General features: G+C 42.7%; 1 protein-coding gene across 2 annotated transcripts in view; it reads left to right on the forward strand.

Annotated features, from left to right (window-relative positions):
• The first annotated feature begins 8,460 nt into the window (after positions 1-8,460).
• Positions 8,461-27,444, forward strand: part of FAM222B (family with sequence similarity 222 member B) — a 183,179-nt gene continuing 164,195 nt past the window's right edge. The window contains exon 1 of one of the 2 annotated variants that reach the window (XM_068265902.1): positions 8,461-8,541. The gene's annotated coding sequence lies outside the window, so the exon portion shown is untranslated. The remainder of the gene's footprint in view (positions 8,542-27,444) is intronic. The other variant, XM_068265903.1, reaches the window with a different exon arrangement.

Raw genomic sequence — 27,444 nt, forward strand, 5'->3', positions numbered from 1 at the left:
TCACTACACCATTAACTAACCAATCTTTGCGTCCTATCTATCACAACAGACAAGAAAATCCAAATTTTCATTTGACTAAAATTGGACAACTTTTTTTTATAATTATTAGTAACAGATTGTGCCCATCAATGGAGTTTATTTACAACTAATCCGATCAGAATTTCTGATCGCTCAAACGATTTGTCGCTAGAAATTGGACCATTAGTGGCCACCTTAAGGGCTCTTTTCCACTATGAAATGGGATCGCAATCGCAATCGCGTTTCAATTTCCACCATGCGATTGCGATTGAGCTACTATACTCATTATAGTCCAGCTCGATCGCATACAAAACGCGGCAGGACAACGATTGCGCTTTGACCAAAATCGCATCGCAATCGGATCGCACTAATGGAAATTGCTGCCGCAGTTTCCATTAGTTTAATGTACCTTGCGATTTGCGATCAGAAGCAAATCGCAAATCGCAGGCTAGTGGAAAAAGGCCCTAAAGGGAACCTAAACTGAGAAGGATATGGATTTTTCCTTTTAAAATAATACCAGTTGCCTGACTCTCCTGCTGATGCTGTGTCTCTAATACTTTTAGCTACAGCCCCTGAACAAGCATGCAGATCAGGTGCTCTGACTAAAGTCATACTGGATTCGCTGCATGCTTGTTTCAGGTGTGTGACTTAGCCTCTACTGTAGTTAAAGAGATCAGCAGGGCTGCCAGGCAACTGGTATTGTTTAAAAGGAAAAATCCATATCCCTCTCAGTTTAGGTTTCCTTTAATGCCTAGTACCAACGATGCAATTTTCCAATCACTTCTATACAAAATAAATCAGAAAAATGATCGGAAATCACATCGGATCTGCCGGGAAAAAAACAATTTGACTGCCAATCTGATGGAAAATTGGATCGTGTGTACTAGGCTTAAGGTGTGCTCCGTGAGTTGCAATTCACCGCAGAATCATAACACATAGTTGCTGGGTAAATTCCTACCAGTGCGTTGCAATTTCAATTCATTAAAATGAATAGTAATCACAACTGCATCAGGAAGTATTGCATTACGATAGCACTTGCACTTTCCGCAGCGTGAATGTGAGGAAGGCGCTGCCTAGGCTGGGAGCACACTTGTTTAAATCACGTGTTTTACTATAGAGAGGAAAATGCATGAAAAATTGCATGTATAGAAAGTCTATGGACCAAATTGAAAATCGTAGCTCTGAGATTTGCATATTAGTCAAATTCTTTGCTCATCCCTGCTTTGCTAAGAGATTAGGCCTTGGTCACATTATTAGCAGTTAAAATAGTTTATATGATTATAAATTAGAAAGTGCAGCTGATTTCATTTTTGTGTGGTAATTATTATGAAAACTACTTGCCAATGGGTATTCTCTTCAAAATGTTTTGTGGTATAACAACAGAGGCGCCAAGTAGAGTAAAATTAGTTAAAATTGGTAAAAAGGGGGAAGTGGGTGGACTCACCTCCCTTCTGAAAAAATGGCCAGACAACGGGCAGGTTACTTCAAGTTTAAAGTAACATTTATTATGAGCTCCAAAAGTGCAACGCGTTTCACGGGTAACAGTCCCGCTTCTTCAGGCAAACAATTTTTGGAGGGAGCAAAGTCGGGTCAAGAGCGCTATATCTGGCTCTTGACCCGACTTTGCTCCCTCCAAAAATTGTTTGCCTGAAGAAGCGGGACTGTTACCCGTGAAACGCGTTGCACTTTTGGAGCTCATAATAAATGTTACTTTAAACTTGAAGTAACCTGCCCGTTGTCTGGCCATTTTTTCAGAAGGGAGGTGAGTCCACCCACTTCCCCCTTTTTAACAATTTTAACTAATTTTACTCTACTTGGCGCCTCTGTTGTTATACCACATAACTGTTTAGTCCACCCTTGGTGGAGGGGTGTATCCCTATTTCCTTCTATCTACAGAGAGCGACTTCTTAACCCTGAGCGGGGTCAGGTTACAATTCTCCCCGCCTGCTTATCCAGTGGTTGCCTTGGAGGCGACCCGTCCTTGTGAGTATAACCATTGTGTGTGTTTGCATCAGACATCACCTCATTAACATACTACACCATATTGGGCTCTCGGTTCTCCCCCTTTCTTTCAACCTCTTCAAAATGTGGCTTTTTATTTTAAGTCAGAGCCTCGTGACTCTCACAGCCCTCGACAAAAGGTGACTATGAAGCCACCTGTTTTCTAAGGTAGGCCATACATCGGTTATTACTGGATCAATGCCTACATAGGGGAATACTGTCCCAAGCGGATACCTGTTCTATTTTAGACTCCTGTATGGCTAGCATAAGCCTTTTTTTCTGGTCATGTTTGCTTCCCATAGGCATAATAGTTTATTCTGCAAATCGCTGGTCATCAAGGTGCTTTAGCCAACCAGCCATCTGTAAACTAAACCCCTATATAAAAATAAAGGTGCCATAAATGATTCCATTTTTAGTGAACAATTTTATTTACGACCCGATTATTCAGACTGTATTGTGTGAAAACGCAGTAGCTGGTGGGCCCAATCAAACCTGAATAGTTGCGTTAGCGATTGCTTTCTTAAAGAACTGGTGGATTGGCATGGCAGATTTTTTATACATGGATTCTTAAATGCTGGTGATCGATTAAATACCATTTCGATCTGTATGATCTGATCAAAAATATGATCATGCACAAAAAATGACATGCCTTTAGTCTGTTTCAGGCAAAATAATGATCTGCGATTGCTTTAGGTGACAGCCGGGTGTCTGTACAAGCATCTCTTCTTCTGCTCGGAATGAATAGCAAGTGTAGTGGCTAGATCGCTTTATAGTTGCCCTCATCTGGGAGTGTCCTGCTTCTTTTCCTCTCTCCTCTCTATTGGACAAAACATGCAGGTCAGCATTTTTGTCTGTGAGAAACTGCTGGTTAGACTGTCACCCAAAACAATCACAATCATCTCAGGGGTCAAAGTATCCATGCAGCTCATTAGCCTGAAGCACTGCAAACTGCTGCCTGCTGCACTGTTACCGTAGAGAAATAACCTTTAAAGTGAACCTCCAGACTAAAAATCTAGCAGAACTGAAAAGGCTTGGTGTTTCTTTAACAGTTTCACAGCATCAGAACTTTGTTTTTCTTAACAAAGCATCATTTTAGCTGCATTTTTAGCTAAGCTCCACCCATCAAAGAAAACTGCCCGGGCTTTTTTTCCCCTGATGCTGTGCACAGCATGATGGGATTTCCTATGTTGTTATTCACGTTGCCTAGCAACTGGGAGGGGTGATCAGCACACAGGACAGTTGGAACTGTGTCTCATGCTCCCTGTCACCTCCTTTCAACCAAAAAGATGTCTGCTCTCATGAAATCAAACATTTGCCTGTTCTTTTAAAATGGGGTGGGTAAGAGATTATATTACCTATCTATTTTAATTAACATAAATAATGTAACTTAATGACAGTATGTTTGTTTGGCTAAAGTTCGTCTGTATAGATTACAGCTCTGCATTTAATACCATAATGCCATCTCTGCTACACAGCAAGCTCTCCCAGCTACACATACCTGAATCCATCTGCAAATGGATAACCGACTTCTTAACCGACCGAAGACAGCGTGTTAGACTTGGTAAACACACATCAAGCTCTCTGACAGTCAGTACTGGTGCACCCCAGGGCTGTGTGCTTTCCCCACTGCTGTACTCACTTTACACCAATGACTGCATCTCCACAGATCCATCTGTTAAGGTTCTGAAGTTTGCAGATGACACAACAGTAGTTGGTCTCGTACAAAACGGGGATGAGTCTGCATACAGGCATGTGGTGGGGCAGCTTTCCTCCTGGTGCAGCAGCAACAACTTGGATCTAAATGCTCTCAAAACTATGGAGATGATAATAGACTTTAGGAGATCTCCCCCGAGCACCTCCCCTTAAGCATAAATGGACCCACAATAACCCAAGTAGAGTCATTCAAGTTTCTTGGGTCCATGATCTCAAACGACTTAAAATGGAACAACAACACTGCCACTATTTTCAAGAAAGCGCAACAGAGAATGTACCATCTACGGCAGCTGAAAAAGTTTGGCCTACCTCAAAATCTGATGGTGCAGTTCTACACTGCAATTATCGAATCCACCATAACATCATCTATGACTGTATGGTTCGGCTCCTGCTCAGCATTAGAAAAGGGGAGGCTGCAGCGCATCATCCGATCAGCAGAAAGGATAATTGGCTGTAGCTTACCTTCCCTGCAGGATCTTTACGCTAGCAGGTGCAGAAAGAGAGCAACCAAAATGGCCTCTGACCCCTCTCACCCAGCTCACTCCATCTTCCAGCACATGCCTTCAAAAGTAAGATTCCGGTCAATCGCTACCAAAACCTCCAGACACAGGAACAGCTTTTTTCCTCAAGCGGTAGCCATACTTAATGCTGAACCACGTTAGAGCTGCTAGGGCTTGATAGTAATTAGCACAGAACTGTAAATGAACAATTCTCACATTGCTTACTGCCACTATACTTATAATGTCCTTAACTTGTAATATTCACACTCTCTGTCCTTGTATTGTTTTTGTTTGTGTTTGTTAAGCAACTGCCAAGACAAATTCCTTGTAGGTGCAAACTTACTTGGCAGAAAATAAATTGATTCTGATTAAAGTGAACTGGAGCTGAAGCTCGGGTTTGTCGGCAGCCCCCGTTGCAGAGCGAGGCCCCCTCCAAAACGGGACCGCACAGCTTCACTTCCGTATTGTTTTTTTAAACTGTTTTTATTAATGATGAAGCATGTGAATAAAATACAAACAGTTCAAGAGAATCATCGAACAACTCACATGCATTGTCACATTTTAACATTCACAGATTATATTTCAGATGAATCAACAATTATTCGCCAATATAAGCAACATACAAAATTATATGTCATATATGGGCAGAAATCAAATATAGAATCCTTTGAGATAGTTAATAGATTTCTCTATCAAATGTTAAATTTTTCAAGTGGTTAGAGAGCTCCGCCATAGAAAGAGGTAGCTCCTCTATTATACACATTGAAAATCGCTATTCATGGAAGACTTAGTCGTCTTTCCAATTAAAAAAGAAAAACGAAAACAAGAATTTATCTCAGTCCCCACTATAGTGAAAATCTTAGAACGCCCCTTTAAAAGGTTCATTCCTATGGCCTTTAATCCAACAACTCAATCACTATCTATTTATATCCCAGATTGATTTGTATTCCAAAATCTCCGCCCATAGCTCAACATCTATAAGTTGAAGATAAAAAACCTAAAATTACTACTACTACTAAAAACTAAGCTACGCTATCAGGCACCCTTTATATAACCTTAGCTCCACTTTCTTTTCCCCCCACTCCTCTCCTCCTCTTCCATCCTTCAACATTAGCCCACTACGTAAGTCTTAATACCTCTAATTCAGATTTCCAACTTTCCCAAGTATCCACCAATTTTACCCATCAAATACCATGTAGTATTCTCAAAAAATGTCATCAGATGGACAATCTGATCACTATTAAAAGTATTTTCAATATATTTTTGCCATGTTAAGAAAAATGTTCTTATTGTCTTTGCTTCTTGCCTTTCCAAGTTCAAGCACTCTAATTGTAAAAGATGTTTTAACAAAATATTTAGCTTATCTATCGTGGGCGGTGAGCTATCCAACCACTTTTTCATTACTGCTTTTTTAGCTGCTATTAAAACCATTTGTTCAAATTTATTTATAGCTTGAGCCTTCCCATTTTCAACCTTCCCCAAGCTATGGAAAAGGCAATATATTAAATCTACTTGTCTGCTATGTCTCGTTATGGAATCAGAAAAAGACAATGTTTCCTCCCCAAATTTTTGAATAGAGCTACAAGTCCAGAACATATGGTTTAAATTGGGGGTAGGGTTGTGACATTTTGGACATCCACTAATGCCTTTCTCATCTAAATGCTTATAGGGACCTATAATGGGGATGTATGCTCTATGTACAGTTTTAAAGTATGTATCTTGCCATTCTTCTCCCAGAATCACCCTTCTCATTGCTATCCAACCTTCTTTAATATATTCTGTGATTTCGTCTTTAGATATTTTTCCCAGGTCAGCCCATTTCTGGAGATGCTGTGAAAAACCTCTGGTCTGTTTCTGTGTTTCCCTCGGGTATGAATACAGCCATGATAAAGATTGTTTTCTTTTAGGGTTACTCAAGAGATCATTAAAACGTGGATCCCCCATTAATCTTTACCCAAGGTACTTTGGACTTGACTATAATAAAAAGCATGAGATAGCTTCACTTCCGTATTAATGGCCGCGCTGTAGCCTCACAAGCTAGCCCGCTCATGCACAGCAGCACGCAGTCCGCGGCTCTGGCTTACTGTCCAAGCACAAATGGAAGAGGAGCTGCGTGGCCCCGATCTGATTAGTGACAATTGTCGCTAATCTTCCAGGGGGCAGTGCTCAGCGACGGGGGACAGCAGAGTAGAGAGGGAAGCCTCAATAGGACCCTGAGGCTTCCTTCTCTTTAGGTAAGTATCTGGTTTTGTGTACCGGAGCTTTGGCTCAGGTACACTTTAAAGGTATCCTTTAGGGCCTGAGCCCACTAACGCAGTTGTGTCCGCTTCTGTCCAGTTTTCAGCATCTGCAACATTGCTGTGTTGCTGAAAAGCGGGCACAACTGCACACAACTGCGTTAGTGGGCTCAGGCCATGAAAGGTTATTATGGCGTAGTGGTTAGCGCTCTCGCCTTGCAGCGCTGGGTCCCCGGTTGGAATCCCAGCCAGGGCACCATCTGCAAAGAGTTTGTATGTTCTCCCCGTGTCTGCGTGGGTTTCCTCCGGGTACCCCGGTTTCCTCCCACATCCCAAAAACATACAGATAAGTTAATTGGCTCACCCCTAAATTGGCCCTAGACTACAGTACTTGCACTACATAATACAAACATAGACATATGATAGTAGTAGGGATTAGATTGTGAGCTCCTTTGAGGGACAGTGACAAGACAATATATATATATATATATATATATATATATATATATATATATATATATATATATATATATATATATATATATATATATATATATATATATATATATACTGTACAGCGCTGCGTAAGATGTCGGCGCTATATAAATACTAAATAATAATAATAATAATACTTATACTGTTGCTTATCTTTTAGAGCAGAGAGGAAGTTCTGAGTTAAGGTCCACTTTAAAGGATAACTGTAATGAGAAGAAGATGGAGTCTGACATTTATTACCTTTACAATACCAGTTGCCTGGTAGTCCTGCTGATCTCTTTTTCTGCAGTAATGTCTGAATAACACCAGGAACGAGCATGCAGGTAATCTTGTCAGATCTGACAATAATGTCAGAAACACCTGATCTGCTGCATGCTTGTTCAGGGTCTATGGCTAAAAGTATTAGAGGCAAAGGATTAACATGATAGCCAGGCAACTAGCATTGCTTAAAAAATATATAAATATGGCAGCCTCCATATCTATCTTGCTTCAGTTGTCCCTTACACGGGACATAAACTCAGAGCACCATCCCTGTTCTAAAAGATAAACAACAGCATAATAACCAAAAACACTCTTACTGCTACCGGCCCCCTGCAGCTGTCATATCCCACGCCGTCCTCTATGATCCTCTACGTTCCCCCGCTGCCGGTTACCGTCCAATTATTTGTCTAACTAGATGAATGCAAATGTGCCTGTGCGGTCTCGCACATCCTAACTCCCGCTCGCGTCTCCGGGAGCTTCCTGTGCAGGCGCAGTATGAAGTTTTCTCGTACTGCGCCTGCGCAAGAAGTTCCCGGAGATGTGAGCGGTAGCTAGGACGCCATTGCATTCGTGTAGTTAGACAAATAATTGGACGGTAACCGGCAGCGGGGGAATGGAGGATCGTAGAGGATGGCGCGGGACATGACAGCTGCAGGGGGCCAGTTGAAGCCCCAGGTAACTTGGTAAGTGTCAGTTTCTGTTTTTAAAATACCCTACAGAACCCACATCCTATGTTTACAAATCAGCTGCTCTACTGAGGCAGTCAGCTGGCACACCTGAGAGATCAAATTACAGTTGAGATTATGTTGGGGATGTTTGCTGTGTGAGTGACAGTAATCTGTAAAATAAGCAGTAAATTAACATTGAAATAAGTAAAAAAAAAAAAAAAGGGAGAGGGCAGAAGTAATGTCCCTTTTGTCATCGCAGATAAACATCTTTTTTTCATATCACATTTCTCAGTCATTTTTCTTATCACATTTCAGACACTGAACAGTAAAACAGCAGGATAGATAAGCTACATAAATATTTTCTTATTTGATTATTTATTTTCTGTTTGTTTGTTTTTTATGTGGAGTTTCACCCCACTTTCAGCATTGATCAACCGTGCTTTGTGAATGAGCACCCATTTGATCAATCTGTCAAAGTCCAACAGTGACTGATCCATCCTTCATGCCCTCACTGCCCTCTTCCACAATGGCATAGCAAGCGTCTCGTCCGCCTACGTCACTTCTGGTGTGTGATGTGAGAGTGCCCGGCCCTGCACTGTGTCAGTCGGGGATCAGCTTCTTCATGGTCTCGCGGCCGCGGAATCCCGGGTAAGTTGGTGACAGCTGCTGTCCCCGTGTCGCGCTGCTGCTGGCGATCGCTGCGTCCTCCTCCTGTGCAGGCAGAGCATTGCGTAGTGCGGGCATCACATTGGCGCTGCTGCAGGCTGCGTGTACTCCGCTATTGCAATCCCTGCTGTCCCTTCCCATTCATGCCACTGATCCGCTTCCCTCATTGGGAAGACGAGCGACATCTCTGTAACCAGGACAGCCACCCTCCCCCGCTGCTCTGCCAGAGAACAAGGTCATGATTAATGAGATCTGCAAAGGAATCATGTGCTGATCATCTCGCCGTGCACACCTGTCAGCAGCTCTGCAGTGCTCTGTGCAGGTCCCCATTCCTTCCTTTGTGCACTGGTGTCACTAGCTGTGACATTAGCTGTCAGAGTGCTGGGATTCTCGTGTGTGCCGAATGTCTGGAGCCTTTACCTATAGTGGTTATTACTACGTATGTATTCTGATCTTCTAAAGGTGCCCACACACCATGCAATAAAAATATCCAATTTTACACCAATCTGATATAAACGATTGGTTGCACCAAAAAAATGAAAGTTTTTTTTTTTGTTTTGTTGCAGTGAGAAATATGATTTCTGCTTTATGTAAGGTGATTAGAGTGGTGTATTTTTCTGATATATTTACATTTTTTTGTGTGGAAATTGTATGATGTAGAATAGATTGACACTTTCTTTGTTTATAGATCCATATATTTTTGTTCAGAGTTTTCCATGTTTTTTTTTCCATACTTGTGTGAAAATTGAATATGTGTGTGTTACATTGCTCAGATTTTTCAAATGTTACAATCAACCAGAAAAAAGAGGATCTGCAACTGATTATTATAATTTATAATTTCTGGAAGACAATATGAAAGCAATAGTTAAAGCTTGCATTCTCCAGTAAAACACCTGCATATGTATTAATGGTCTTGATAGTTCTTATCATATTATTCATATTGGTTAGCTGAGAGGTCACTACTAATTTTTTTTTCTAGACTAGTTTGGCTAGATTGTACTGTTCAGCTGTCTTCAGGGGGAGTTTCTGCCATTGCAGTGTGCCTTTTTTCTTGTTTCATTTATAAGCAGCATTTGTTACAGGGAAGTAAATTATTCAGAATGGAATTATAGCTCTATAGGAAAGACCATAGAGAACCATGGCTTGTGCCTCTCTACGATCTAGGTCAGTGATTTCAGCAATGGTTAGTTGGGATGGAAAGCTTGCAGCTTCTTATTTCTGTGGGATATGGATGCAGGAAGGCTGGTGGCATCTGGCTGGCCGTGTGGTGTGACAGCAGATCCACTCTGCTATCCTGTCATGTGTTGTTGACAATTCTAAACATTATGACACTCCCCTTTCAAGTTTTTCTTGGAAGTGACGAGATGTAATTTGCTGCAGTTGTATTGTCCTTTAACAGATGTCATCCTCTTCATTTTCATGTTGCTGTTGTGACATGTGTGACACTGCGCCAATTAACCAGTTCACCCCCAAGGGTTTTTATCCTAACGGACCAGAGCAATTTTCAGTTGTCAGCGCTCCTCCCTTTTATTCCCTAATAACTTTATTACTACTTATCACAAGAAAATGATCTATACCTCGTTTTTTTCGCCACCAATTAGGCTTTCTGTGGATAGTACATTTTTCTAAGAATTTTTTTATTCTAAATGCATTTTAATGAGAAAAACAGAAAAAAAAAGAAAAAAAATCATTATTTCTCAGTGTTCAGCCTTTATAGTTTTAAAATTAAACATTCTCCTGTGGATAAAACAAACACGTTTTATTTGCCCAGTGGTCCCGATAATTAAACCGTTTAGATTATGTCCCTACCACAATGTATGGCGACAGTATATTATTTTGAAATATAAGTGGTTATTTTTCTGTTTGTTCTGGCCATAATTACAAGCCCCTATGTAATAAATTAAAATTAATTTCCCCCCATAAAATATAGAATAAAAAAAGCTGAGTCCCTAAGGCAACTATTTATTTATTTTTTTTAAGCTGATTTTTTTTTTACAAGTGTTTTTTTTGGGGGGGAGGGTTGGAAGTGTAATTTTATTAATGATGTGTATATACTTGAAAATGTATGTATTTTGTAAGTGTAATATACTTTTTGGCCACAAGATGGCGCTGGTGAACACTCATAGGACGTGTTCACTTTTTTTTTTTTTTTTTTTACACACTTTATTAAACTGTTACATTTCCTGTTTATGTGAATGGACGTAGCCGCTGTTCGCGGTCACGTCCATTCACTCCAGGCACTGCGATTGGGTAGAGGACTGTTCAGTCCTCTTCCCCAATCGCCCAGCACGGGATCCCGACGGTAATGGCGGCGGTAGCGGCGGACACACGGCGGTAGCAGCGGCGGGAATGCGCGACGTATTAAAACGTCATGTTGCTGTTAATAGAGGTAAGCATGACGTTTTAATACGTTAGGATGGCGGTAAATGGTTAAGATACCTTTTCTGGAGCCCTGAAAAACATTTTTTTTTTTACAATTAATGTGATACAAATTATGTCATCTCATATATCCTGTGGCTCAGTTATATGGATCTGATCCCCTTCTTCTATTGCTGACTGTAAATACTGCTATGGACCATACAAATCCCATTACCCAATCACATACAGTGGGTTGCAAAAGTATTCGGCCCCCTTTAAGTTTTCCACATTTTGTCATATTACTGCTACAAACATGCATCAATTTTTTTGGAATTCTACGTGAAAGACCAATACAAAGTGGTGTACACATGAGAAGTGGATCGAAAATCATACATCATTCCAAACATTTTTTACAAATCAATAGCTGCAAAGTGGGGTGTGCGTAATTATTCGGCCCCCTGAGTCAATACTTTGTAGAACCACCTTTTGCTGCAATTACAGCTGCCAGTCTTTTAGAGTATGTCTCTACCAGCTTTGCACATATAGAGACTGAAATCCTTGCCCATTCTTCTTGCAAAACAGCTTCAGCTCAGTCAGATTAGATGGACAGCGTTTGTGAACAGCAGTTTTCAGATCTTGCCACAGATTCTCGATTGGATTTAGATCTGGACTTTGACTGGGCCATTCTAACACATAAAAATGTTTTGTTTGAAACCATTTCATTGTTGCCCTGGCTTTATGTTTAGGGTCATTGTCCTGCTGGAAGGTGAACCACCACCCCAGTCTCAAGTCTTTTGCAGTCTCCAAAAGGTTTTCTTCCAAGTTTGCCCTGTATTTGGCTCCATCCATCTTCCCATCAACTCTGAGCAGCTTCCCTGTCCTTGCTGAAGAGATGCACCCCCGAGCATGATGCTGCCACCACCATATTTGACAGTGGGGATGGTGTGTTCAGAGTGATGTGCAGTGTTAGTTTTCCGCCACACATAGCGTTTTGCATTTTGGCCAAAAAGTTCAATTTTGGTCTCATCTGACCAGAGCACCTTCTTCCACATGGTTGCTGTGTCCCCCACATGGCTTGTGGCAAACTGCAAACGGGACTTCTTATGCTTTCTGTTAACAATTCCTTTCTTCTTGCCACTCTTCCATAAAGGCCAACTTTGTACAGTGCATGACTAATAGTTGTCCCATGGACAGAGTCTCTCAACTGAGCTGTAGATCTCTGCAGCTCGTCCAGAGTCACCATGGGCCTCTTGACTGCATTTCTGATCAGCACTCTCCTTGTTTGGCCTGTGAGTTTAGGTGGACGGCCTTGTCTTGGTAGGTTTACAGTTGTGCCATACTCCTTCCATTTCTGAATGATCGCTTGAACAGTGCTCCGTGGGATGTTCAAGGCTTTGGAAATCTTTTTGTAGCCTAAGCCTGCTTTAAATTTCTCAATAACTTGATCCCTGATCTGTCTTGTGTGTTATTTGGACTTCATGGTGTTGTTGTTCCCAATATTCTCTAAAGCCCCATCTACACCATGGGACATTGAAGCGATCCGGCGGCTCGATTAGCCGCCGGATCGCCTCTTCCGCGTGCCCGCCGCGTCCCCCGCATTCGATTCCCCGCTCGTCCCCGCCGGCGCCGCTTATCTCCCGCACGATTCCCTGCCATTGTCCCCTCGCGGGGATCGAGCAGGGAATCGGCGGTGCGAAGATCCGTCCTGCCGGATCTTATCAATCGAGCCGCATCTACGCGTGTAGATGCGGCTTTAGACAACCTCTGAGGCCCTCACAGAGCAGCTGTATTTGTATTGACATTAGATTACACACAGGTGCACTCTATTTAGTCATTAGCACTCATCAGGCAATGTCTATAGGCAACTGACTGCACTCAGATCAAAGGGGGCCGAATAATTATGCACACACCACTTTGCAGTTATTTATTTGTAAAAAATGTTTGGAATAGTGTATGATTTCCGTTCCACTTCTCATGTGTACACCACTTTGTGTTGGTCTTTCATGTGGAATTCCAATAAAATTGATTCATGTTTGTGGCAGTAATATGACAAAATATGGAAAACAGCAAGGGGGCCGAATACTTTTGCAACCCACTGTATATGGTCCTCCTCTCACCGTCCTTACCACAAATATTGCTGTGGATAATTACCCAAATCTTATCACCCAGCCACTTAGATCTGATCTTATCCTAGTGTATGCTTGAGGGTCACACATACTACTATGGTGTGGACCTTTACCTGAATCCTGTCACCCATTCAGGACATCCCCTTGCCTTGCCATCCTCAAATGCTGTTGTAGACCTATACCTAAATCCAAGGCTGGGGATTCGGAGTTGGAACAATTTTTGGGTACCTGGGGTCGAAGTTGGTGGTTTCCGCATGCAGTATTTTAGATTTTTTTTTTAAATTTGCTTTCACAGTGGGACGTTAAAGTCCCACGTTACAGCAGCCTGTAAAGCAGCCCAACTCACAGCAATAATAAATCAATGGGCTGTTCACACACAGTGCCCATGTTGCGTTGGAGTATAACGCAGCACGGTAAATGAAAGTGCAGCGTTCTGTGCATTATACTCGTATGTAGCTGCGTTCGGATGTTTGCACATGCTCAGTAATGTTTTTTTTTTAAATGTGCCGCATGCGCCGTTTTTGTTCGATACGCATGCGTCTAAAAATACGCATCACGTACGCATCAAGAGACGCATAACGCAGATCAATGTAACGTCCAACTTCAAAGCTAACATGCGTTGCGTTAGGGGCACGTTATGCGAAAGAGCCCTAAATCCACAATTTTTTTTGTGCTGTGAGGCTCTGATCGCATCTAAAATCGCAATCGCGTTTTGCGATTTTGTGAGTGAGTCACCCTAAAAATGGTACAGGCAGATTTTAGTTTTTTTTTTTTTATCGCCGGCACTCAAAAAAACCGCAAAACGCCCTATGTGTGAATGAGCCCTAACAGTGCAGGGGTCTTAGAGAGCAGGATAGTGACATGCAGGGAGCATTCGTGGAGGGGGCAGGAAAGCATTACAAAATGACTTGTTTAGCACTGATATGTCATAACAATATCTGTAACTAAGTTTGAATTTCATTTTACTTTTTAAAAAGAAAATAAAAGGGAGCATTACATGACCAGAATAGAGAATAGCAGTATCGTCTAGTAATGCATTAGTACAAAAGTGATTAAAGCACACTTGGGGCTTGATTCACAAAAGTGTGATAACTGCGATCACGGCGGTTATCACACGATCTGCCGTGCGTGAAGGTGAAGGTTTGCGCGCATAAAGGATTACGCTGTGTGATAAATGAAGGTTTGCGTGAAATGCGCACGTCATCGTGCACAAACCTTCATTTACACGCAAACGTAATCCTCGTGCGGCAGATCGTGTGATAACTGCCGTGATAGCAGTTATCACGCATTTGTGAATAAAGCCCTTGAAGTGAGAGGGTTGTGGAGGCTGCCATATGTATTTCCTTTTGAACAAAACCATTTGCCTGGCTGTCCTGATGATCCTCTGCCTGTAATACTTTTAGCCAAAGACTCTGAACAAGCATGCAGATCAGGTGTTTCTGTCTGAAGTCTGACTGGACTAGCCACATCCTTGTTTCAGATTTGTGAAATAGACACTGCCACTGCAGTCAAAGAGATCAACAGGACAGCCAGGCAACTGGTATTGTTTAAAATGAAATAAATATGACAGCCACCATATCCATCTCAGGTCAGGTGTACTTAAACTTCTGCTACTGGTATACGCAAGTAGGGTTAGTGCTGTTCTAAAGTGACTCTGTAGTGGGTCTCTGTGCCCCTATGTGGCAGTGAGACCCCCAGCAACTCTGGACCAAGTGATGACCAGGTGGAGGTGGGACGTGGTTGAGCTGTTGAAACAAAAAGTCCAGCCAAACACCGGGGCCCAGCAGATCCTTGTTTGTTGCAGCCTGTGCCGGTATGGTGGCAAACGTTTATAGTTTACAGCCTTGCCACTAGTTTACTGTCCTGCAAACCTTTATAGGTTTGCTTTAAAGGAGAGCTTCACCCAAAGTGTGCATTTCTATTGCTGACGGCTTCCAAGAGATTGACAGACCTCCCTACTCAATAACGCCAAACTTTGTGTTGTCGTAAGACAATCCATTGCCATTTTTTATATCTTCACCTCCTTTTGATAGGGCCATAGGGAAGGTATCTCTTTGCTGAACCCTATAGTTATTGTGTATTATTCTGCATATGAGAAATATCATTGGCATGTGACCCCCATCCACATCTGGGGGATGAGGGAATTTGGGTGAGGATGGCAGGCACCTGTGTTAGCTATTGGTAATCAGGCGCCTAAGCTGTGAATTTGGCACCAAATGTCAGTAGTATTCTCATGGCTACAGCTAGCGGGTCATATGTGTGCCGGGGTAAGGGAGTTTCGTTTTCGGCACTTGGTGGGTTAGGGTTAGGCATTAGGTGGGCAGTCCTTGTTAGGCACGTACAGGGGAGGGGATGGTTCAAGTGAGTATGGGTGCCAGGTAATACATAAGTAAAATATTAGTAAAACTGTTTTACCGACATTTTCTAGGTAGCAGAACCACCCGCACCCACTCATGCGGTGGCGCCACAATACGTACTTGGGGTGGGGGGTGGTATCTCACTGCTGCAGTTTCCAAGACATTCAGCTTTCTGACTTCAAAGCAATGTTGAGGCAGGGGTCACACTTATAGGCTTTCGTACGCGTTTTCTGCACAGAAAAACTGACTTCAACTGAGAACTCATGTTAATCAATAAGCAAGGTCACACTATAATGCAGATTTCGCACGCAGAAAAAAAAACTGACATCTTGCGCAATTTGTCAGTTTTCTCTATAAATTACATTAGCTGCTGTAAGGCAGGGGTCACACTTGTCTTTCAGTTTTCTGCAAAGTGTAGAAAACTGAAAGACAAGTGTGACCCCTGCCTGAAACATTTGCTGTAGGGTAGAGTTGTCCTTTAATACCGTCTCTATTAAATACTAGAGCTGTGTTGTTTGTGGCAAGACTTGCTTGATTAGATTTGCTGTAGGAGATAAATCCTCTGTCTAGTATTGATCTGCAGGCAGGAAGAAAATGTGATGTCATGCAGCGTTCCTATTGGTCACTTTCTTCAGCAGAGGTGCTTTTTTATCGACTGTGTCAAGATATTACTTTGTAATGTAGCAGGATAAATTAAGTGAGCTCAGATTATGTGTCGTGTGATGACTTCTACATCTGCAGCAAAGACGGATGGCTCTGTTGCCCAGCACAACCAATATATTATGTGACTGGGGAGACTTTCACGGATTATTATTTTCACTATTCTGTTGAAAAGGTTACAAATTCACAAACTGTTTTTTATCAGGGTTTTTTGGCATACATATTAAACTTATTCATTTTAAGAATGCCAAGCACTGCTGGAGGTATCCTGTGCATCGCAGAGCAAGCCTGGCAGGCTATACTTTATCATTTAAGATAAACATGATATTAAAAAGTAGATTAGAATGTTTTATTTCTACAGTAGTAAAACTCGTTTATTATGGGTGAATATAATATTCCTTAAAGTGGACCTGAACTCTTTTACAGAACAAAAGGAAAACATAGAGAAATCCACCCTGCGATGTATTTAGAGAGTTTAGCCCAGGCATGGGCAAACTTGGCCCTCCAGCTGTTACGGAACTACAAGTCCCACAATGCATTTGCCTTTATGAGTCATGACTGTGGCTGTCAGACTTATGCAATGCATTGTGGGACTGTAACAAATATGTTTCTTTAAAGGTCATTATGCTGTTGCATATCTTTTAGAGCAGAGAGGAAGTTGTGAGTTCAGGTCGGATTTAATAGCTCTGATTTAATTAAAGCTCTAGTTCATAGTTGGTAATAGTAAATAGAGGGATTATGCTACTTCTCACACAATTTTCACATTTGATGCAGTTGTTGATTTGGAAATGTCAGGAATTCTCCTCAGAAATCTATCACAAGTGGTGCTGCTTGGAAAATGGGAGCTGAGTGCCCAGCAGAGTACCTTCTCCTCATCCTGCCCACCTCCTCTCTCTGCTTATTCCTGAGGAATAAAGGTGGGTGGGGTCACCTGTTTCCTCACAGGAAAACACTTGCTGGCCCCTTCTCCCTGATTTAAGCCTTGTTCACACAAGTGACGTTGCTGTGTGCTTTTGACAGAGCATTGTGCTGTGCGCTTTGCTATGTACAGCTTTTTCCATTGATTCTAATGTACCATGTTCACATCTATGTGCTTTGTTACTGTTCGTTTGGAAAACGTGGTGCTGCAGGCATTACTGTGTGTAACACTGTGTAGCGCGTAGCAATGCGCTTTGACGATGCATTTTTTACCCCTAATTAACAAAAAAAAAACCTTTTCAAATAAAAACAATCTTTATTGACAAATGCTACTTTGAATAAGCAAAACATGCTGAACAAAATGCATTCAAATGCGTTTAAGCGCATATAAATGCATGGGTCCGCTTAAAAAAAGTGCCCCAACATGCACTGAAACACATTATAAATGCACATCAACGCATGCATTTTTTTTATCATGCACTTAGATATATTTCTGAACACACCCAATGTGAAAAAGGCCTTACTTCATGTTGGTGATGGTGAGATGGAGGAGGAGTTTGCCTGAAGCATAGACTCAATAGGCACAACAAGACAGCATTGCAAAGCCAGCTATCCACATAATAATAACAACAAATAAATGATGCAGAAAAAGGTTTACATGCAATTCCATTAACTTCTTGCATTGCAAATAGTATGGTGTGCCTGCGGTCCTGAAGGGGTTAAAGAGAAACCGTAACCAGGAATTAAACTTCATCCCAATCAATAGCTGATACCCCCTTTCACATGAGAAATATATACCTTTTCTCAAACGGATCATCAGGGGACTCTGTATGGCTGATTTTGTGGTGAAACCCCTCCCACAATGTGATGTCAGCACCTCACAGCTCTGAGGTCCTGACATTACACTGTGGGAGCCTTGTTGCATTGTGGGAAATAACAGCTGTTTTTAACTTTCAAAAAAGCAAGCAGCATCTCCTTTCAGTGATATCACTTGCCAGCAGTAAAAATGTCACTGTGTGATAAATGTCTGAATGTAAATCAGGAAGAGGAAAGATTTTACAATGAACAAACACTGACTAAATCATTTATACATAATTATTGTGAAAATTAAGCACTTTTTTTATTACATGATTTTCACTGGAGTTCCTCTTTAAAAGCAAAATGAGTGTGGGTTTTGACCATGTCTTTTAGCAGTCTGTTGAAACCTGGAAGATCCGGAATTGCTATTGGCTGTGCTGATGTCAGATGCATACAGAAGCCAATCATGCATAACTTGAAGTGACCTTTTATGAAAACTGAACACCTGATTTAATGGTTTTAGAAATACTCGTTTCAGTTTAGTAAATGCTTTTGTAGATAAAGAAATAACTGAGAATCCCCAAGAGGAGATGGACTAGTCCAAAACTTGTCAGATTTTCACTACCTATTTTAAGTGACAGCAACATAGGAAAAAGGTAATTTATAGTGCATTTTCCTCTGGGAGACAGTACAATTATATGCATGTATGTTAAATTTTCTTTTTTTTTACGATAGTTGTCCTTTTTAATGATTTTCTGTTGTTCCATGTTGAAGCCTGATGGGAACAGCATATCAATCATGCAGTTTCCATTTGCTTACTAGAGGGAAATCAACAATATCTTTTAAGAGATCAGCGCTTTGATTAATGGCATCCAATAGCCAGAAATCCCCACCTCATTCCCAGCCGAAGCAAATACAGAGCCTCCTGTTTTCTGCACAATCAGTTCATTCTTCTAGATGACATCACCTGATTTCAGAACATGATATCTGTGATAATGTGACCACATCCATAATCTAGAATTATAGTTGCATCACTGCTTTATTACAACTGACATTAGCTGTAATAGACTAAGGACTTATTAAGGAACATAAACATGTTTTCCTTGCCTGGACTGAGATGTTTTTTACCACTGAAAAGTATGATTGCTAACGCACTTGCTACCATGATTTTCCCAAAATGTAAAATATTTTTTTTCTGTACAGTTCTTTATGATTTTGGAGTGATTTTCAGTTTTAATGGCGCTGTTGTGTTTTTCCGACAACTCGTTTTATTAACAAAATGTAAGCATGGAAATCTCAGAGATCAGGACTTCTCAGCAAGGCTTTGGGCAAGTGACGGGGCGGGGTTTAAGATCACCCATTCAATGGCCGATCCCCTGTGAGGATACAATAAAGTACATTTACTGTAAACTAGTTTTGACTTGAGGTAATCTTTAATCCATTAGCAAATTCAGCAGAGTTATCTCGTTTGAGATAAGTGCCCTGCTTTTGACCTCATGTGGCAGAACTCGTGCCGTAAATTTTTGGAATGCTTTGATCTCTCTCTACTAGCAGAATATATAGAAACTGAAGGCGGAAGACCTCTGTTATTGTCTCACACTGCCCCTAGTGACAAGTGGCCATAAATACACAATACAGCAGTACTAATTCGAAGCAGAGAAATGTAACAAAGAAGAGATAAAAAAAAGTGCTAAAATAAATTGGCCTGGAGCACTTGCAAGCCTCTAAATAAAATGGCTGCTAGAAGGTTAAAAAAACAAAACGTACAGTTAAAGGACTTACGAGGCCAAGCGTGGATCGGAGGAGTTGGCCCTAGAGCTGCGCAGCCGCATTCGCGGCCAGGCGGACTGCGCAGCCGCGGCCAGAGGAAGCGGCCATCTTTGGAGGGGAAGGAGAGCCCGACCCGGGCCGTGGGGTCGGGAGCCGGCCCGGGGGGGATAATGAGCGGGGGACCCGGCGGCGCTGCACGGAGGGCGCGGACGGCGTCCTCCATGCCTGAAACTTAGAGGCAGGTAATTAACTTTTTTCACGTAGTTGGCCTCGTAAGTCCTTTAAGTTAATTTGTTTCCACCTAAATTGGCCCTAGACTATGATGGACATATGACTATGGTTTAGATTATTAGTCCCCCCTGAAGGACAGTAAGTGACTAGGGATGATCACAGATATGCAAATTATTCTGAGTTCATGCAAATTTATGCACATTTTTATGCAAATATATGCAGCTTGAAAATTGACCAAATTGGCCCGTTTTTAAAGGAAATGTCCAAGCAAAATAAAAAAATGACTTTCACTTACCTGGGGCTTCTCCCAGCCCCATGCAGCCATCCTGTGCCCTCGTAGTCACTCACTGCTGCTCCAGTCCCCCGCTGGCAGCTTTGCGACCTCGGAGGTCGGCGGGACGCATTGCGTACATTTTTACGCATTCCCGCTAGTGCAGGAACATTAACACATGCATTTTTACGCGTTACTGGTTCAATGCGTAAATTTTTACGCAATGAACCAGTAATGCGTAAAAATGTATGTGTTAATGTTCCTGCACTAGCGGGAATGCGTAAAAATGTACGCAATGCGTCCCGCCGACCTCCGAGGTCGCCAAGCTGCCAGCGGGGGACTGGAGCAGCAGTGAGTGACTACGAGGGCACAGGATGGCTGCATGGGGCTGGGAGAATCCCCAGGTAAATGAAACTCATTTTTTTATTTTGCTTGAACCTTCCCTTTAAACTGCATGCATTTGCATAAAATTTGCATAATCTTCAGAAAACATTGCATCTCATTGATCATCCCTATTAGTGACAAGACTTTATATACTCTGTACAGCGCTGCAGAAGCTGTTGGCACTATATAAATACTAGATGATAATAATAATAATAATAATAATAAAAGCCTGTGCTCAACAGCAAAGTATAACTGTAAGCTACTACATTTATGTTTTTGCCGCACAGAATGCATTATAAAAACATTATAAAAAGAATTACCTACCTGGGGTGTCTAAAAACAGAGATTGCACCTTCAATCTACACAGTTATAAAACAGTGATGTCACTTTCTATCTAACAAAGAGTAATCTGAATTTCACTGGAGGTACGCTTTTAATTTAACAAGTGTGAAAAAACACTTCTCACTAAGGAGATGTGCTGCAAGGGGCAGAGTCCTGTAAGTGAGAATTTTAAAAACATTTTATCTTCCATGTCGGCTGCCAGACAACCAATAAATGGCATAATAAATCAAGCAGCTAGTGCTAATTAACAGGAATTAGACAGATGCCAATGCCTAGGATGTGAGCTTAGAGCCAGATCAATGCCCTTGTTGCATATTATTGCAATCTTTATGCTGTATCATGCTGCAGTCCGCTGTATGAATAAACATTACACTCTCCTGTACTTCTGAAAATCACATTATGACAGTGTTGGATCAGGCTTCCGCCTCACACCCTTCACTCAATAACCAGCTGTCAGAGCGGCTTTGATTTACAGCCAAGCTGGCCAGTACACACAGGCCAAGTGTGACATTCTGAGGCTTTTCTGAATGTCACATTGTAAAAATACATTGCATGAAGAGCTGGTGATTGCATTTTCAAAGATTCCATCAAAACTGGGATCTGATTTAGGAAGTACTATGTGTGCGCACACTGCACAGTCAATATGCAACTTTATTACAATGAGGAGAGCGCTGTGTGTTATTTAAAGCAGCTGTTCCCAATCTATGAGGTGGCTGCACTGGTGAGACTGAAGAACATTCTCCATAAGGACCAGGGAGCCAGGTTAAAGTCTTCGATACTTGAAATTCAGTGCTCTCACTGGGTCAGCTGTACTAGTTGGCATGTATCCTTTCTACTCGCTGCTCTGCAAACCTTTTGGTTGTTTTCTGTAGAACAGAGGGCACCAGGGGCCTACCATAATATGCAGCCTTTACCATTTTAATACTGTAGATCTAGAATATGCTGACACTGGATACTATCCAGACAGAAGAGATGGAGTTGATTAGGTGGAGGAGCCAGGATGGAACTGACTGCCAGCAGAGTAGTGAAACATAAAGGAGTCGGTGGAGGAGCCGGGAATGGAGTGGGTTGCCAGCAGAGTAATGGGACATAAGGGAATCGGGTGGAGTAGCTGGGAATGGAGCAGGCTGGTGGCAGGGTAGTGGGACATAAGGGAATCAGGAGGAGGAGCAAGGAATCGAACGGGCTGCCAGCAGAGTAGTGGACATAAGGGAATCAGGAGATGGAGCGGGCTGCCTGCAGATTAATGGGACATAAGGGAATCTGGTGATCGAGCTGGGAATGAAGCAAGCTGCCAGCAGAGTAGTGAGACATACATGAATTTGGTGGAGGAGCTGAAAATGGAGCGGGCTGACATCAGAGTAGTGGGACATACAGGAATTCGGTGGAGGAGCTGAAAATGGAGCGGGCTGCCATTAGAGTAGTGGGAAATAAGGGAATCGGGTGAAGGAGCTGGGAATGGAGCGGGCTGCCAGCAGAACAGTGAGACATAAGGGAATCAGGAGGATCTGGGAATGGAGCGGGCTGGCAGGAGAGTAGTGGGACATAATGGAATAAAGTGAAGGAGCTGGTAGTGGATCAGGCTGCCAGAAGAGTAGTGGGACATGCAGGAATGTGGTGGAGGAGCTGGCTGTAGGGCGGGCAGAAGGGAATCAGGTGGAGGAGCTGGGAATGGAGCGGGCTGCCAGCAGAACAGTGAGACATAAGGGAATCAGGAGGAGCTGGGAATGGAGCGGGCTGCCAGCAGAACAGTGAGACATAAGGGAATCAGGAGGAGCTGGGAATGGAGCGGGCTGCCAGCAGAACAGTGAGACATAAGGGAATCAGGAGGAGCTGGGAATGGAGCGGGCTGCCAGCAGAACAGTGAGACATAAGGGAATCAGGAGGAGCTGGGAATGGAGCGGGCTGCCAGCAGAACAGTGAGACATAAGGGAATCAGGAGGATCTGGGAATGGAGCAGGCTGGCAGTAGAGTAGTGGGACATAATGGAATAAAGTGAAGGAGCTGGTAGTGGATCAGGCTGCCAGAAGAGTAGTGGGACATGCAGGAATGTGGTGGAGGAGCTGGCTGTAGGCCGGGCAGAAGGGAATCAGGTGGAGGAGCTGGGATTAGAGTGAGCTGTCACAGAGTATTGGAAACAAGGGAGTCAGATGGCGAGTGTGTGTAAACTGTGCATCTGTGGTTTTGGAATTCTGTATTTTAGATATACAGATGTAATTAGCTGTGATAGCAAAAAGCCGAAAGTGCATACTGCAGCCCAAACAGAACTCTGAAAGGAGCAACAAGCACGGGAATCTGTTCTCATTACAATCAAATGGCAAAATGTCACAGCGAGTGATTATGTGCTTCATAATAATTGACTTGCGCTCATCTTTTATCTTTGAGTTCAGTTTGATTAGTGTGCGGATTTACTGGAAGATTTTTCCACTCTAGAGCAGCAGGATAGGTGGTCACAAGGTCAGCTGACACATCTGTATTTCATGCTGATTTGGACAGTGTTTTCCTTATGGGGAAGATCACGAGACCTTTTCCTGAGACTTATTTGGACAAGTGAAGATCACAGCTTGAAAATTCCTGACTGAGCTGATAATTGCTGCATCATCCCAGAGCTGGAGCTGTGTGGAATAATCTGACAGGTTTAGTTTGTGGGTTATAATTCTCCTTGTCCCGGGTATGTTCATGCCATACGTGCCTTGTGTGGAAGGATGGGTTGCCTCCTTGCTTCCACCATGATGGGATATATGACTGAGAGTGGTTGGAAAGAAGACCTCCTGCACATAGCAGTGAAAATCAGCAGCAGACCAGGGGCATTGGCATTGGCACCGGATGTACGTCAATCCTGTTCCGTCACAGCCACAAAGGGCAATGGTTATCTTGATAGAAGAATAACAAGTGAGGGAGGCTGCACCATACGCCCAACAATGAATGGGGATGTGGCCATAAAAAACATGCAGTATCATGTGAGAGGAAAGAATGACCAAAATAACACCATAATATAGGTTATTCTTCTTTATTAAGTTCCACATGATTTTAATCATTAATTAAACCATATCAAAGTCAGTCTTGGCAATGGAGTCTTTCATGCAATATAATGGCAATTTCTATTTTATCAAACTCCATTGCTTAAGGGCCGAGGTCCTCACACATTTTTGGCACCACTCAAATTAATGGATGGGACAGAATTAGGAAAGGTGTGGTTTCATCAAGCAGAACACATTTCTTCATTTCTCAGTCCATCCTAAACTCTGGCCTGGATATGACACTCAAGGACTGGAGTTCGACATCTGTGTCCTAAAATTACCATTCCAGTGCTAATCCTGAGTTTAGGCTCTACAGGCAGTTCCCGATTTGCGAACACCCAACTTACAAACCCCCTGCCGATGTGAATTGCCTGAAAATGAGACATTTGATTCTGTGGAAACAAGACACAGACACAGAGGGGGGCACTGGAGGAACGGAGAAAGTACAGTGGGCAGAGATAGCACAGTTTTTCTACTTCAGATTCAAGTTAGGAACAAACCTATCTGGAACAAAACCAGATATACAATACAGTGCTAGTCATTAGAAAAATTGTGCAAAAATTGCCAAGATTGACTTTGATATGGTTTTATGAGTTGATTACTATATAAAATCACGTGGAACTGAAAACTGTGCTATATTGGTCAATGTTTTCTATCACAAGATCTTGATAAAAGACACGCCACCTCTGAAAGAAGACAAGAAACAGAACATTTATACTGCGCTTTTCTCCTGGCGGACTCCAAGCGCCAGGCTGCAGCCACTAGGGCAGTAGCTGTGTTAGGGATTCTTGCCCAAGATCTCCTTACTGAATAGGTGCAGACTTGCTGAACAGGAAGTGCCAAGATTCAGTCACTGGTTTCCTGTGTCAGGCAGGGCCGGTACACTATTCAGCCATGGACTAGGGTCGCAGTAAATTGTCAGGTTCTTCATTTGTCAGTCTGTACAAATTAATAATAGTTTTGCACACATCTGTCTCTGATTACAAATGTACAAGTCACAAATGAATGTCATAATTAAATCTTGTATAAACATGTTAATCCCAGTACTCCCAGTGTAGCTCTTTTTAAAAAGGTCTGTGTGCAGATAGCATGAGAAACCTGGAAGTTCAGCAAAACTCATAAGCCTTTCTCTGCGTCATTGTCATTTCAGTTTTCATTCAGAACTATCTTATCTCCTTTTATTGGTTTCATTATTTCATCTAACTAGGGGCCTCTTCAGTGATAGACGTATTCTCACTACCACCCCACTAGAGTTGGTTGTATGTTCCCCACTCAAAAACAAAAAACAATAAAACTTTTCATTTGTCTAGTTTCACACAGGGGCCGGGCGTTGCGTTGCAAATCGTGTAATAGAAGGATTGCAATGGAACAGAGGAGAAAAGTCACATGTTGCCTTAGGCATGCATTTGAAACGCACACAGTGAAGTGTTTAGCACATGAACAGTATGCTTCACCACAACTGTAAATGCATACATTAGAAGAAAATTGAAGTGAGAAGTTGCCTGGCAGCCCTGCTGATCAATTTGGCTGCAGCAGTGTCTGAATAACACCAGTAACGTAATCAGATCTGACAATATTGCCAGAAACACCTGATCTGCTGCATGCTTGTTCAGGGTCTATGGGTAAAAGTATCAGAGGCAGAGGATGAGCAGGGCTGCCAGGCAACTGGTAATGCTTAAAATGAGATAAATATGGCAGCCTCCATATTCCTATTGCTACAGTTGTCTTTTAACCTGTAACGCATGTCTTACTCTTCTGACAGATTCTATCACACTGCTAAGGTACCCATGTGATCGTCCCATAAGAATATGATCGCGTTTGTCTGATGTAGTGTGTCACTGTGAAAGTAGCCTTTGAGTTGGGCTTTATAGTGTACCTGTGAGTAAAAAAACAAAAAAGTAAAATTGGTCCAGTGCTGGGCTTGTCGAATATGTTTACGTGACTGCGCTCCCATCTGTGTATGAGCATGGCCACACTGCGCAGGTGCAATGATGCTTGTGCACAGTGATTTCCTCCATGCTTGAGAGGCTCTGTGCTACTGTGCAGGCGCTGGCCATCATTGCGCCTGAGCATTGCGGCCGCGCTTATACATAGACAGGAGTGCAGCCGTGCAGAAAAAGTATCTAACTTCGCTTTTTTTCTCTCACAGGTTTACTTTAAAGTGGACCTGAACTCAGAACTTCCTCTCTGCTCTAAAAGATAAGCAACAGCATAATAACATTTTAAAGAAAAACATTTATTTGGTACAGCTGATGGCTGCAATGAATCTGTAGTGTGTCTTCTTCCTGCTTCCATGGAAGCAGACATAGGGTTAACATCCTGTATTTACAAATTAGCTGCTCTGCTGAGGATGCCGAGATTCCTGTGCTGACACAGCTGAGAGATCAAATTACACTTGTGATTAGTCACAGATGAGGAAGGGGGGGGGGTAGACAGGCTAACCTCTCTAAATACATACAGGATGGATTTTTTTCCAATAACACTCCAGGACAGGTATACATTGAGACTTGGCTCCTCCCAGGAACAGGAAATATCCTTCAGCCTCTCTATAAATCAAACAAGGACCAAGGGTCAGGCAGTATTGGATATTTCCTGGTCCAGGAACCAGGTCTCTCTATGTGCTCGCTGTCCCGGAGAGCCTGGGTGGCTAGGGAAGGTGTTGGCACACAGTGGATCCTGCTACCTACAGAGGATCTGCTGGAGCTGGGAGTTACCTGTGGGGTTGCCGTTCTGGTTGCAGTTCCCAGCCCGGATGTTTCACCCTGTTGGTCGGCCTGGGGTGAGAAGGCAGCGCTTCAGGAAGGGCCGCACCGAAGACGCACCACGCGGAGGCAGCGGCAGGGAAGTTGGCGTCCGGATGATGCGCATGGCGGAGGCGTAAAGCGGAAGTCTTCCGGCCGCGACCTCGGAGAGTACTTCCGGGTCGCGTGACGTCACTTCCGCATCGCCGGGTGAAGAGGTGCGGCCGCCCGGAGTCCCAGTTGGTCTGAATCTCGGCGTCTCGCAGCACGGAAGGATGTCTGAGATAGAGCAGGAGCCAGGAAAGGTAAGATTGCTCTGCTGGGACCCGGGCAGCGGTGGTGACTCTTGTGGGAGCATTCAACCGTACGCAGCATGGAAAGTTTGGCTGCATGGTGCCTATATTGCAAAGGGTGCATTACAAGCATAGGCTGTGGCTATGCAATGATGTATTACCTATTAAGCATTATTTTTATGTTTTTGCATACATAGGCTTATATTGACTTTGAAGTGCATATTGTGTTAATGAGAAACTTCTGAAAAAGTTTAACTTATGCAGACTTATGTTATTAATCAGTATATTGCATATAACTTTTGCTTAGTCATATTGGTATAGGTTAAAACCTATAGATAAATATTGATTTACTTCACATGGTATTTTTGCAGGACACAATTAGCTTTATGTTTTTTTGTGTGTATTTCAGGGCACTTCTACAAATGTACCTGACCCTGCAAAGACCACTAAACGGTGCCCTGTGTGCAATACAAAGGTCAATCCTGCATCAACAAAAATTTTATGCAAGGATTGTACCTACAAAGTAATGAAACAAGAATCTGCCTCTCAGAGAGATATTCAGGCTCTGAGGCAAGATCTAAAAGACACACTTAAAGAATTTAGAGCTAGTGCAACT

Source organism: Hyperolius riggenbachi, chromosome 2, assembly GCF_040937935.1.
Source record: "Hyperolius riggenbachi isolate aHypRig1 chromosome 2, aHypRig1.pri, whole genome shotgun sequence".
NCBI lineage: Eukaryota > Metazoa > Chordata > Amphibia > Anura > Hyperoliidae > Hyperolius > Hyperolius riggenbachi.